A 13,228-nucleotide genomic window follows, 5' to 3' on the forward strand; every position below is an offset into this window, starting at 1 on the left:
AGTTGCCCCAATTTTTTCCTTAAATAATCATTGTTACCCATTTTTCTAATCATTCTTTAAAAATAGAATGTATCTTTACTTTGAAGGAGTAAGCATTTCTGGAAAATCACCTGAAGTTAGGAAGTTATGAATTAAGGGACTATTCCAGTTGTTTTCACATTCACAAACTATGCAATATTCAAGTCAAAATAATATTTTCCCCAAAGCAAAAAGTCTCATCTCATTGTAATATACAAATTTACAATGGCAAACAACATCTTTTATAAAGTTCTACTTCATCAGATATTGTGAGAATCAAATGAGATCATGAACGTACAAGTACAGATGGTAATGTGCTTTAGAAATATAGAATGGTAAGGTGGGATAGTTTTAGAATTAATGAGAAAAAATTGATTATAATAAATGAAAATATAGACATTTCTACTAAAAGTAGCACATGTATTCCAATTAATACAAAATGAATACTCAGCCTTTTTTGTTCACAAAGAAAAATTGAATGCGAAAAAAATAAAAAGGGGATCACGGCAACACAAAGCAAAATTGCAACAGATAGATGGCTTTAAGTTATGACTATTTATGTGTTATGAAAATGAAAGGAACACACATATTTCATATTCTTATAGTAATCATAAAATCTTACCCTCCTGGTTTTACCTAGATCTTGATTCCCTCGGGTTGTTAAGCAAAACAAGCTCTCAGTTCAAGCTGGTAAGGCCGCAGTTAAAATGTCATTTCCTGAATGTGAGCCAGTATTCCATTCAAAGGAGGAAGCTTTGCTGCAGACGTACCCTTCTAAATGGTAATCGATCTAACAGAAATTCTAAGCTGCCCTCGTACTTTGACTTTGAATCATGTGAATATTTAATCTTTTATTAGATTCATCATCCAACAATCACAAATCCAGAAAGATGCTGGGGATGACCACAAAAATCAGTACAATGAAGAGAGTTACTCCAAGATGTCAGCCAGAAATTTTAACAATATATCTAACTACCATACAAAATAGACAGATGCAACTACAGAGAGGAGAAAGTCATTTAACTTGTTCTGATATTTGGAATTCTGATTTTGATCCAGATGCAAGAGACTGGGCTGTCCTGGTAAAAACATCAGTGTAGAAAGAAAAGCATTTCTGGCTCTCTACCAACATTGATTGGATTCCCCTTTAGGTTAATCAATCTGCAGCTGAATTAACTTTCTTTCTGTTGTGATAACCTTTCAGGTTTTCTGCCAACACACAGCAGATGGAATCTGGTGTTGAAAAGCAGAGGAATGGGATTCTAATCCTAACTTTGCTATTAAATAGTGATGTGACCTTGTGTGCCTCAGCTAACCTCTTTGAGCTTCATTTTCCTTATCTGTAAAATGGGGACAGTAATCCCTCATCTGACAATTTTTCAGAGTTTTAGTAAAGCTCATAGCACATGTTTAATGGAAAAGAGCTGTGCACTTGTAAAAGCATTTCTCAGAAGGAAACTCAGTGAACAGGAGACCTCCAGGAGCATCCTTCTGAAGCCATAGCCAAGGGATACCCCTCAAGTACTTTCCACATTCAGGATGTTTGGACTGAGCAGAGGAGGTATGTATATCTGTCAGCAAACCACTCTTTATGCCTTGGATTTCTAATCTACAAACAACCTGGGTAATGAAATTGAAACTGATGTTTTTCATGTTATAATGTGCTCTGAACATCGAATGCTTAAAACAAACACAACTTTGGTCAAATATCAATAATCCACAGCTTTTCACCTGTTGATAAATTAGTTTAGTCCTTGGCTCTCTGTTTAATGAACTCATGTGGTAAGTTATATTATTTTCCTTACTTTATTGATGATGAAACTAAAATGCAGAGATGTGGTTGACTGTCCTAGGGTCCTCAGTTAGGAAGTAATGGAGCAGGGCCTTGAATCCAAGCAGTCAGTCACCTGTCCCATGTGGCCCTCGTCTTTGTTTCTGTTGATACTTTAAAGTGCCTTCTAAAAAGCTTTGTTAACAAAAAGCGTTGTCTGTAATTTTTTTTTTTATTTTATTAACAGACAATTTGGGGGTAGAGAGTGGAATTTAGGATTGGGTAAGGAAAACTTATATAAAGGTAAAGTAAAAATACTAATTTACAAAATACAGTTTACTATTTTTTTACTTTTATTAAAAAAATAAGAATAAACCAGTAGTGTTAGAAATTACCACAATAAGAAATTTTTGTGATTGGTCAAAAGTGAAGTTGCTACTATTATGTGTTTTCCATGTTCCCTTGCCTAGACAAAGCAAACACACAACAATAACAAAACTCACACGCTGCCCTGAAGGTCCCAATGCTCACATGTAGAAACTCTAGGCTCTAAGAATTGAGGTGAAATGGAGTATGGACTGTGAACTGAATGGCTTAGAGAAATGTCACCCATCCTGTTGCCAGGGACAACTGGTGTTTCTTCAAAGCCATAAGACTACAGTTGACCCTTGGACAACTTGGGGATTAGGAACACCGATCCTCCACACAGCTGAAAAATGCCATCTAATTTAGTCAGCCATCCATATCCAAGATTCCAATTCAACCAACCATCCATCATGTAGTACTGCTGTATTTACTACTGAAAAAAAATCCACATAAGTGGATCAGTGAATATAAGTGGATCAAACATGTGCTGTCCAAGTGTCAACTATATTTATATTTGACAACACATTTAAATAAAGTGATTGCCTGGCTGAGGTGTCCTGAAATCTGTCTGTCACACAGTCTCACGACTCACAACTTTTCCCAAAATTGATAAGCTTTATAAACGGAGCATAAATATTGCACAAATAATACTCAATTCATCTGAAGTATCATAGGATTTCATATGTGGAATTTTAAAAATATTAAATAGTAGGAAAAGAGTTGGCTACAATACTTCAATTAATGGTTACATTTCTTTCTTTATAACATCATCAATATCCTGGGATTTTTCTGCACCATAAAAATGCATTTGTTAATTTAGCTACTCACTAATTTTACAGCTATTTAATGAACCCCTGCTCTATACCAGGCACTAAGTCTGGTTCTGAAAATTCAGATATGACCGCAATCCCCTCCCTCTCCCATGCTCAAGGTTGTTTCAGGGTAGTGTAGTAGAAGTCAGCCATCAGAAATCAGAGTTGAGTAGATAAGCTCCACTCCTGACTCAAGCTATTAGTCAAACCTGGGCTGGAGAGATGGGAATGTTACCCTGGATATGAGGTTAGAATTTTAAATTTGACGGGACTGATCTTTTTTATAATACCTGAAAGTGATCAGACAACCATGGGATTTACCTGAGATGCTACTGATTGAGAAAACCATTTGAAGGGGGTCATATGAGAAATAAGAAAACTGTCTCTTCTTTGTAACTCTGAGGGAGTTAGGACTATTCAAAATCATAGCTATAAGTGTGATAAATAAGATAGACGTGTCAACAAGGATATGGTGAGGGCACTTAAAAGGGACAACTGACGTAATACTGAGATGCTAAAGGGTTCTCAGAAATGTTTATAGTTACGAGCAGACTCTCACCTCTGTTAGCTTCTATAAGCCTCTCTGTTTTTCTTTTGTGAAATTACTTTGTGAAGTCAAAGTCATTGAGTCATGTTTATTTTGGTCTTAACTCTAGATCACTGGCTTTTAAAAATAGTAAAGGCCTTGCTTTGCACAATGCATAGTCTGGTCCATTATTTTTTTTTTTTTAATAAGTGAGCTCTACTTTGGATCATGGTGATTTCATTCCTTTAACTGGCTGACTCACATTAAAGCATCTTGAGAACGGAGAAGTTTGTTCTTAGGTTGTAAAAAGAAACATGAGTGCCTGATGGAAGCACAGATTTCAAAAACTGTATCATTTGCGTTACCTGTATTACTCAGGTAGGGAACAAGGAAGAGAAGCAGAACATGAGAATAGTAAGTACAAGCCATTCTGAGGAGCACCAGAGCCAGGCCTTCAACTGACTTCCCGTGGGGACGCTCCATTCTTATTCGCGCTATGATGGAAGCTGGCACCAAGGGGAGGGATGCTAGGCCTGCCTCATTGCTCACCATCTGAGCAATGGTGAGCAATGAGCGTGACTGATCCGCTCACACCTCCACTCTCACCCTCCCCTCCCTGGCCTGTTGCAGAGTGTGCTTTAAAGAGAGAGGTCCAGGAACTGAAACAAAGAAGTTTCCTTGTTTCTTTTTTAGGTTCTTCTACCTGATTTTATCCTCAGCCCCTTTTGTCTCATACCATGTATACTAAGACTATAAGAAATGAAATGCAAACCCTCTGGAACTAGAATATTTTAAGGGAATAGATTCTCAAACCAAAAGCAGCCATTTTATTCAGGAAGCTTTTAACATGCCTTTCTCTGACAATGCTTTTACTTTTATATAATTAAGAGACTTAAAAACCTGGAAAATGTGAATGGTTTTTGCTCATATGTATGCCCATATATACACAGCACTCACAATGAATGATGTGTTATTTTGTGCAACCAACCAAAAAGTATTCCTTTGCAGTTTAATCATTTTCATCTTTACTTGTTGCAAAGCCTGGCCCAAGTCGTACACTGAATGTTCGAAAGCGACTTTATGCTACAATTATTTAAACTGAAAAGAAAGACTTTTCAAGTGGGAATAATAAAATTATCTAGTTTCACAAACTGACACCTATTCCACCAATAAAGTGCAGTTACATTTTTGAGCATCTACTGAAAACTATTACTTGTAATTTAGGAAACTGCTATCATTTAGTACTTGGTTATATGGACTAGTAATGATTTTTCTTCATCACAGATAATTAAAATTTAGTACAAATTAGATTATATAATCATGTAGCCCCTTTTTCTAAAATTATTACATTTCAACAGTATAATTTAAATGCACAATGTGAATAATATATAAATATTTGCAATGCAATATAAAGAAAGTAAATGTAAGATACAAACAAGGTACATTTTCATATAACTGTTATCAGATTTATTAAGTGAAAATCAACCTGGTTTTAAAGTTTGCACACTTATAGCTTATAAGCCTTTAAGCCTTCTTATACTCTTGCTCTTGGGTTTTGTTTTGCTCTGATTTTCTTGGAAAAAATTTCAAAAAACCATAGTGACTCTTACATCTCTATTTATAAGTATGGGAAAAAGTGACTTAATTGACTTTAGTTGTTAAGTTTAATCACTTAACCAATACATATTAAGAGAAAACAACTTCAGTAATAACGATCAACAACAACAAAAAGGAAACTTCATGTTAGATGTAGTTTTGCACTTTGGAAAGTAGATGGGAATTTCCTAAGAAGTCAAACATACATTTACTATATGACTCAGCAAATCTACTCCTAAGTATCTGCCCCGTCCCCCAAAAGAAAAGTGTATGTCCACACAAAGACTAATGTGAATGCTCATAGCAGCATTATTCAAAATTTAAAACTAATAGAGACAGTTTAAAAATCCATCAACAGTTGAATGGCCAAACAAACTGTGGTATATCCACATGATGGAATACTACTCAACAATGGAAATGGAAGGAATTAGTGGATACATGCAACATGAAACCTCAGAAACGTTACACTAAGTGAAAGAAGTTTTACACAAAGGACTACTTATAGTATGATTACATTTATATGAAATTTCTAAAAATAGCAAAACTGTAGAGACAGAGAGCAGATCAACCTTTACCTGGGTCTGGTGATAGGAATGAGGATTGGCTAAACTGGGCATTAGGGAATTTGTGGGGATGATGAAAGTGTTGTAAAACTAGATTGTGTTGCTGATTGAACAACTTTAAATTTAATAAGACTCCACCAAAGTGTACACATAAAATCAATGCATTTTATGGTAAATTACATATAGAGAGAGCTTTTAAAAATCAAGGCTTGGACTTCCCTGGCGGTACAGTGGTTAAGAATCTACCTGCCAATGCAGGGGACATGGGTTCGATCCCTGGTCTGGGGAGATCTCACATGCCATGGAGCAACTAAGCCTGTGCGCCACAGCTACTGAGCCTGTGCTCTAGAGCCCGCAAGCCACAACTACCAAGCCTGTGTGCCACAACTACTGAAGCCCGTGCGCCTAGAGCCTGTGCTCTGCAACAAGAGAAGCCACTGCAATGAGAAGCCCACTCACCACAACGAAGAGTAGTCCCCCTCGCCACAACTAGAGAAAGCCCACACGCAGCAACGAAGACCCAATACAGCCAAATAAATAAATAAATGAATAAATAAAATTGCCATCCCTCAAACCACTAAAAATAAAAGTTTGAAAAAATATCAAGGCTTGTTCTATTCTCCTTCTACCAATACTTCATATATTTCTCTGCTTTTTATTCATGATCGGAGTAGAACATTTTTCATTCTGTGATCTTCTACTGAAAACTCACCCAAATATAGTGGCTCTTCATATCTCCCTCCTTCTGTCTGCCTGGCTTATTCATTCATTCTGTCATTCAATTATTCAACAAAACTATATTGAGCATCTACCAAGTATCAAGCCCTGCTCTAGGTGCAAGATGAATAAGCCATCTAATGCTCCTCTTTTCTTCTCATTACAAACTCTCTTCATTTTAGATCCACTCTTTTCCCATCTTCCCTATTTATACTTACTATCCTATATAGGTCAGTGATTTGCAAGTTGGTTCAGTGCTTTGCAGATGTGCTATTTCACTTGAAAGTGTCAAGCTTTTCTACTTTAATAAATATATCTTTAAAACACCTAACCAATTCAAAATTAATTAATTTATTAAAATATTTATTCAGTGGTTTCTTCCAAAAAACACACCAGGCAACACCAGTGGTTTGGGACAAAGGACTTTCACTTTGCTCAGCAGTATCAACTTAACTGTCTTCATTATTGACAGCTAAGGCAGTTCTGGAATTGTGTAAAGGGTACTGTCCACTCTAAGAAGAGATTTCTAAGCCTGCTTTGGAGACATCCCTAAATCCAAAACTGACCTTTGAACTGGGATCCATTTTCCAGACTGAGTGTGATGGACTTATGTAGTGTCCAGAAACAATTTAGGACGGTTTAATTTCCTAGATTCATCCATTCACTCTTCCTACAAAAATGTCCATCTTGTAACTCTTGTGCACCAAATATCAAGCCATACACTGGTGTGCAAGATGAATAAGGCCTAGAGTTTGCCCTCAAAGTGCTTACAGTATGAGAGACAAAGTAAAATGACAAGACTGATAAGAGCAAAACAATGAAAACATATACAGAGAATAGAGACTATATATACAGTGTTTTATATATATATATATATATATATATATATTTTTTTTTTTTTTTTTTTTTCTGAAGGTGAGTGATATTGAGTTGATTTTCAAAAACTAAGTCTGGTCTGACCAATATACTAAGAGTAGGATGGTAAGGCATTCAAGCTAAAGGAACAATGTATGCAAAAGTCACCTTCAGGGAATTATATATAACACAAACAGATGCAGTGCATGGTGTAACTGGGGAAGCAGCTTGACAAAACTGAACATTTATTTCCTCAAGAGTTGAATAATGAATGAATTTATATACTAGCCATGATATTGTGATTAATAAAAAATATACATTTAGTCATTCAGATGACCCAAATATATTTCTCATACATATTTGGTCTTCATCCACAGTTCCTGCCTCACAGCTCCCCAAATCCTTGGAATTGCCTAAATGTTGAGAATGATAAAAAGTGTCTTTTGTTATGTTAATGAGTTGACTTTTGGAGAGCAGCTTAGGGTGGGGGTTGGTTGCCAGTGATTAGAGGGTTGGAACTTTCAGTCCCACGCCCTGATTTCTGGGAAGGAGAGAGGGGCTTGAGGTTGAATCAATTGCCATTGGTCAATGTGTTGGTCAATCATGTCTATGTAATGAAGCCTCCATAAAATCCTTCCCCAGAAAAGCTTTTTGGTCCTTTTTTGGACAGCATCCATGTTGGGAAACCAGAATGCTTCCATGTACCACCAAGCCACGTCCCACGTTTTTTGCGGTACGCGGGCCTCTCACTGTTGTGGCCTCTCCCGTTGTGGAGCACAGGCTCCGGAAGTGCAGGCTCAGCGGCCATGGCTCACGGGCCCAGCCGCTCCGTGGCATATGGGATCTTCCCGGACCGGGGCACAAACCCGTGTCCCCTGCATCGGCAGGCAGACTCTCAACCACTGCGCCACCAGGGAAGCCCTAACCAATTTTTTCCCACGTCCAGGACGACAGAAGTGCCTTTGTTCAGGACCTCACCAGATGTATGTCTTCATCTGGCTCTTGATTCATATCCTTTAATATCCTTTTATAATAAATTGATAATCTAGTGAGTAAAGGGGTTTTCTTGAGTTCTGTGAGCCTTTCTAACCAAATAACTGAACCCAAGGAGTGGGTCATGGGGACCTCTAATATATAGCCAGTTGGTCAGAAGTAGAGGAAATAACGGGCTTGTGACTGGAATCTGAGTGGTGGGTGGTCTTGTGAGACTGAGCCAACTACCTGTGGAATTTGATTCTATCTGCAGGTAGATAGTGTCAGAATTGAGGTGAATCCTTGGACACTCTGTTGGCATCCAAGAATTGGTTTGGGTAAGACTAAACACACACACACACACACACACACACACACACACAAACACATGCTGGAATTGGGTCTAGGAACTCTTTTTCACCAGTCAAGAAATTATACTTTGTCTGATAGATAGTAAGTGTTCATTGAAGTGTTTTAATAGGCAAGAAACATGAAATAGACCAATTTTATGGCAGTATGGGGGATGGGGGAATGATTGGTTCGAATGTTTTAGATGGTAAAGGAGAGGAAGAGATGTGGGATGATTTTTCCATTTCCCTGGCTTTTCCAAAACTGATCACAACTTAGTGGGTAAGAATTCTGGTACCTCTTATACTTGGAAAGTAAGTGGCCCTCAGATTTTTGTTAGATAATGCCCAGAAATATTAGTATGCCAGCCTTCAGAATCTAGATTAGCAATTCAAGTCTATTTTCTCTATGCACAGATTTCTTTTTTCCCATTTCTGATTTCACTCATGCTTAACAAACACATGACTCTCTTCAGTCTTCTATAATATCATTTGCTGGAGAAATCACCTGGTGACCAATACTGCTATAAACATAAACACAAGGATTATATCAGAGAGAAAATAATTCGCTCCCCAATATTTAACCAATTTTTTTTTTTTTTTTTTTTTTTTGCGTTACGCGGCCTCTCACTGTTGTGGCCTCTCCCGTTGTGGAGCACAGGCTCCGGACGCACAGGCTCAGTGGTCATGGCTCACAGGCCCAGCCGCTCCGCGGCATGTGGGATCTTCTTGGACCAGGGCATGAACCCGTGTCCCCTGCATCGGCAGGAGGACACTCAACCACTGCACCACCAGGGAAGCCCTAACCAATTTTTTTTTTCAATATTCTGGCCCCTTTTTTTTAAATAAAATGATTAACTTAATAAAATTTAAAGCATTTTCAATTTAAATATATATCTTAAAATTTTCATTTATGCAGAGACTTTGTGAACTCTGCTTTTTCTCCATCAATCCCAGCATTTTGAGAAATGAGGAAGAAACCCTTGGACAAAAGGATGTGCACTCCAAAATAAAAGAGGCACACGAGGAGCAGAAGTCACTAATGTATGCAACACCACCCCTCCCACATAAACATCGGGCTTCACCTGGTCCAGTTTCGATGCTTGCCTTTACCCAGTCATTCAGTGACAAAAGAGGAGACTATGTTGATTTGAGAAATATTATAGCATACAAAAATAATTCTCTTGCAGTTATTTATAATAAATCTTTTACTCTCTTATTGTTCAAGGACTTTTTTTTTTTTCCTGAAACCGCTCTTATCTCATCTTTTAGTGTTATTCCTTTGTAGTGAGCAGTTTGGTTTCTGTAAAACTATCATCTGTACACACTGATGTTTCCATTTCATGTGGTACATGGCCCTTTGACCCTATCTTCCAACCTGGTCAGAAGCACAGATGTCAAGTGAAAGAAGTATTCTCATTCAGGGTCATTGATCAAAGTAAAAGTCTTACATAAATCAGACTCACATAAATAAAAAATAAACTGAAATTTGGCGTCATCTGTGAAAACTGTCTCTTTGGTTGAATTTGTATGGAAATATCTTAAATTCAGGCTCTAGAATGATGTTTTGCTTCCATCAGCTTTAACACACCTGAAGGTGTGGGTCCTGGGAAAGATTTCCATTAATAGAAAGACTTTAGTATTGGTTGCTGTGACCAAACACTTCATTTAAAAAGAGTTCTGACATGTTATGTTCAAAATATGTCTAAATGTAAGGAAGAAAAAAGTTTGGTCCTGCAAAGGACTCAGATTTAAAACTGGGAGTGGGGATGAATAAAACCAGGTTTCCTTAAAAGCACATAGGAAATATAGTATCAGAGTTGTGTATTCTAAGTAATACTCATTAGTAGTCATTAACAAGGAAAAAAAATGAAGTGAGAGAATTGATTTTTCAAAAGATAAATGGCAGGAAATTTTGTCTTCATCAGCAATAATATTGTGAAAGTAGCCATTTTTTAAATGGAGGTAAGTTATCATGGGTTCTTTGAGAACTAGGGAAGAAAGAGCAGAAGGATGGTACCTCGTCTATATATTTCTATTCTGAGGTGGAAATGGGAAAGATAAGAATATAAGGTGATTTAGAAACACAGCAGGTATATAGAAGCCTTGAGATGAGTTGCCCTTTCACAAGTACTAACTGGATAGAGAGACCCATGTAAGAGGTCAGTGGCTTTTCTCTAATAAGGAGCTGAAAAGAATAATGAGGTGATGCCTGAAGCAAAAACTGCAGGAGCCAGCCTCTGCGTGTCACAGAAATATTAGCATTTGTGAGCGGAGCAGCGAATAGGTTCAATGCAATGCAAAGGACAATAGATCAACATTTCAGGTTGGACTGAAACAGAAATTAAAAATAGATTAAAAACATACTTGTGTTTAGGTATTGGTATTTCTTTCAGTCTTGCCTCCCTAATTTGAGAAATGAACTCTTAAATGTAATTTGAAGAGTAGAAATTATATTCCTGTTGTCTAAATCAAAATTAAAATAATAGTGAAAGGTGACATCAAAATATATATTTTGTGTGTGTGTGTATGTGTGTGTGTATTTTAAAGAACTCATACTCTAGCCTGGAAGTGTGATATTTTTTTCTTCTCTATCTCAGGTTATCATACTAGGAAAAGAATAACTCATTCAGTCTGAGTTCCACAATCTATAGCCAATGCTGTCTACTTCATATCCGCTACCTACAATGCAGGAATTGTGCCTAGAAGGAATCGGTCAGCCTAAACTGAAAATACCCTATTTTTGTAATGACATTTACAAAACTACTGTCATTTTTGAAAGTTAGAATTAGGTTTTGAAAGTTTTAACATTTGTACACAACAATTTAAAAAGAGGCCATATTATGAAGAGATGGTGGGGAGAGTCTCTGTTAACTAAGGGGGAAGTTATTCTGATAAATGTTCTTAATGTTAGTTATGAAATTGGAAGTGACTTCCAGCCATTCAACATGCAGTCAGAGGAGCGAGCCATAGTTCAGATGTTCCTGGTGTCCTATGGTAACTAGGTCTGTTCAGAGGAATTGCATTCCCTCAAGCCTCTCTTAATCTACAAGTACTCCCCAGGGACTAAATTTGACCTAGAAAATTTTGGCACACATATGGTTAGTAAAGTAAGTACATCATTCAAGGTGAGTAGTCCTTCCTGTCCCTGATAGCATTCAGCATACTACCTCTGGCTAAAAGACTCATTTCTAAACCCCAAATGCTACTCCTACCCTCTCAGCAAACTCTCTTCCCCATTTGCATTGGGCTTTACTACATTCCATATTCCTTTCCTTCTGGAACCTCAGGCTGTAGCATGGCCACAGACGGTATGTGCTGGCAACCTAGAAGGGGGAGGGAGGTCATGTTCAATGGGATACACTTTGAACAGTAAGCAGAGGGATCCAGAAGATAAATTCCTCTCCCCTCTCCCCTCTGCAGACTATACAAGAAACCATGGTTCCACATGGTTTCCCAGAGCCATCCCAAAAGACTAGTTAAATGTCTATGCCTTCTTTTGAAGCTGTGGTTACTTCGATAACATGTCGTATTACATCTGCTTTCCCTTCGTCTCTTCCTCACTTCCTTTTTCCCTTCACTCTTGCCGCCCCTGAACTGTCCTCTACAATAAAGCATTAACATATAGATTTCACCTCAGATTCATTCTGTTGTTTAAGCCTAAGCGCGGGTGCCTGATAAATTTCATTATTCTGATTGAATGCCATCATGAGCAGAAATTATTGGCCCATGATAATATCTAAGCAAAAGTCTTTACCTAATTCAGAACACTATGGATCAAGTGTACTCTACCTTTTATGGGAACATAAAAGGATAAAAAGCACAAACACAACATTTTCAGTTGTGGATTTACAGATGGTACAGATGCTACCCTGATTTTATCTTCAGGAAAGGACAAGAAGACTTTGACATATCTCAATTTAGGAAATTAGTGATTGCTTATTAATCCTATATGTTTATGTGAGATGGGAAAAAAAGTCATTACATTGTGGTTCCAAAAGTATTAGGCCCCATAAGACACTTTCCTGAAGGTGTCCTTTAATACTTCTACACATAAATTCTGGATATATAGAACTTCTCCAAACACAACACTATAAAGCTCTCAGACTTCCATGTCCTTGCACAAGCTATTCATTCCCCCTGAATATCCTACACACACATACACACACACACACACACACGCATGCACACACACACATTCTACCTTGAAAACTGATGATTCAGATAAAGACCTTTTTTGTGACTTCCCCAACTGTCCCTCCTTCCCATTTCAAAATTGTTTCTGCCTCCTAATTATACTTCTATTCCAACACCTCGCTCATAGACAGCACCTATCTTTCTACTGGCTTTTTTTTTTTTTGGAATTTTATACTATATATATTTTCCTACAGCAGGTTCTTACTAGTCATCAATTTTACACACATCAGAGTATACATGTCAATCCCAATAGCCCAATTCATCACACCACCATTCCCACCTACCCCCCAATGGCTTTCCCCCTTTAGTGTCCATAAGTTTGTCCTCTACATCTGTGGCTCAACTTCTGCCCTGCAAACCGGTTCATCTGTACCATTTTTCTAGGTTCCACATACATGTGTTAATATACGATATTTGTTTTTTTCTTTCTTCACTCTGTACGACAGTCTCTAGATCCAACCACATCTCTACAAATGACCAAATTTCGT

Source organism: Phocoena phocoena, chromosome 5 (assembly GCF_963924675.1).
Source record: "Phocoena phocoena chromosome 5, mPhoPho1.1, whole genome shotgun sequence".
NCBI lineage: Eukaryota > Metazoa > Chordata > Mammalia > Artiodactyla > Phocoenidae > Phocoena > Phocoena phocoena.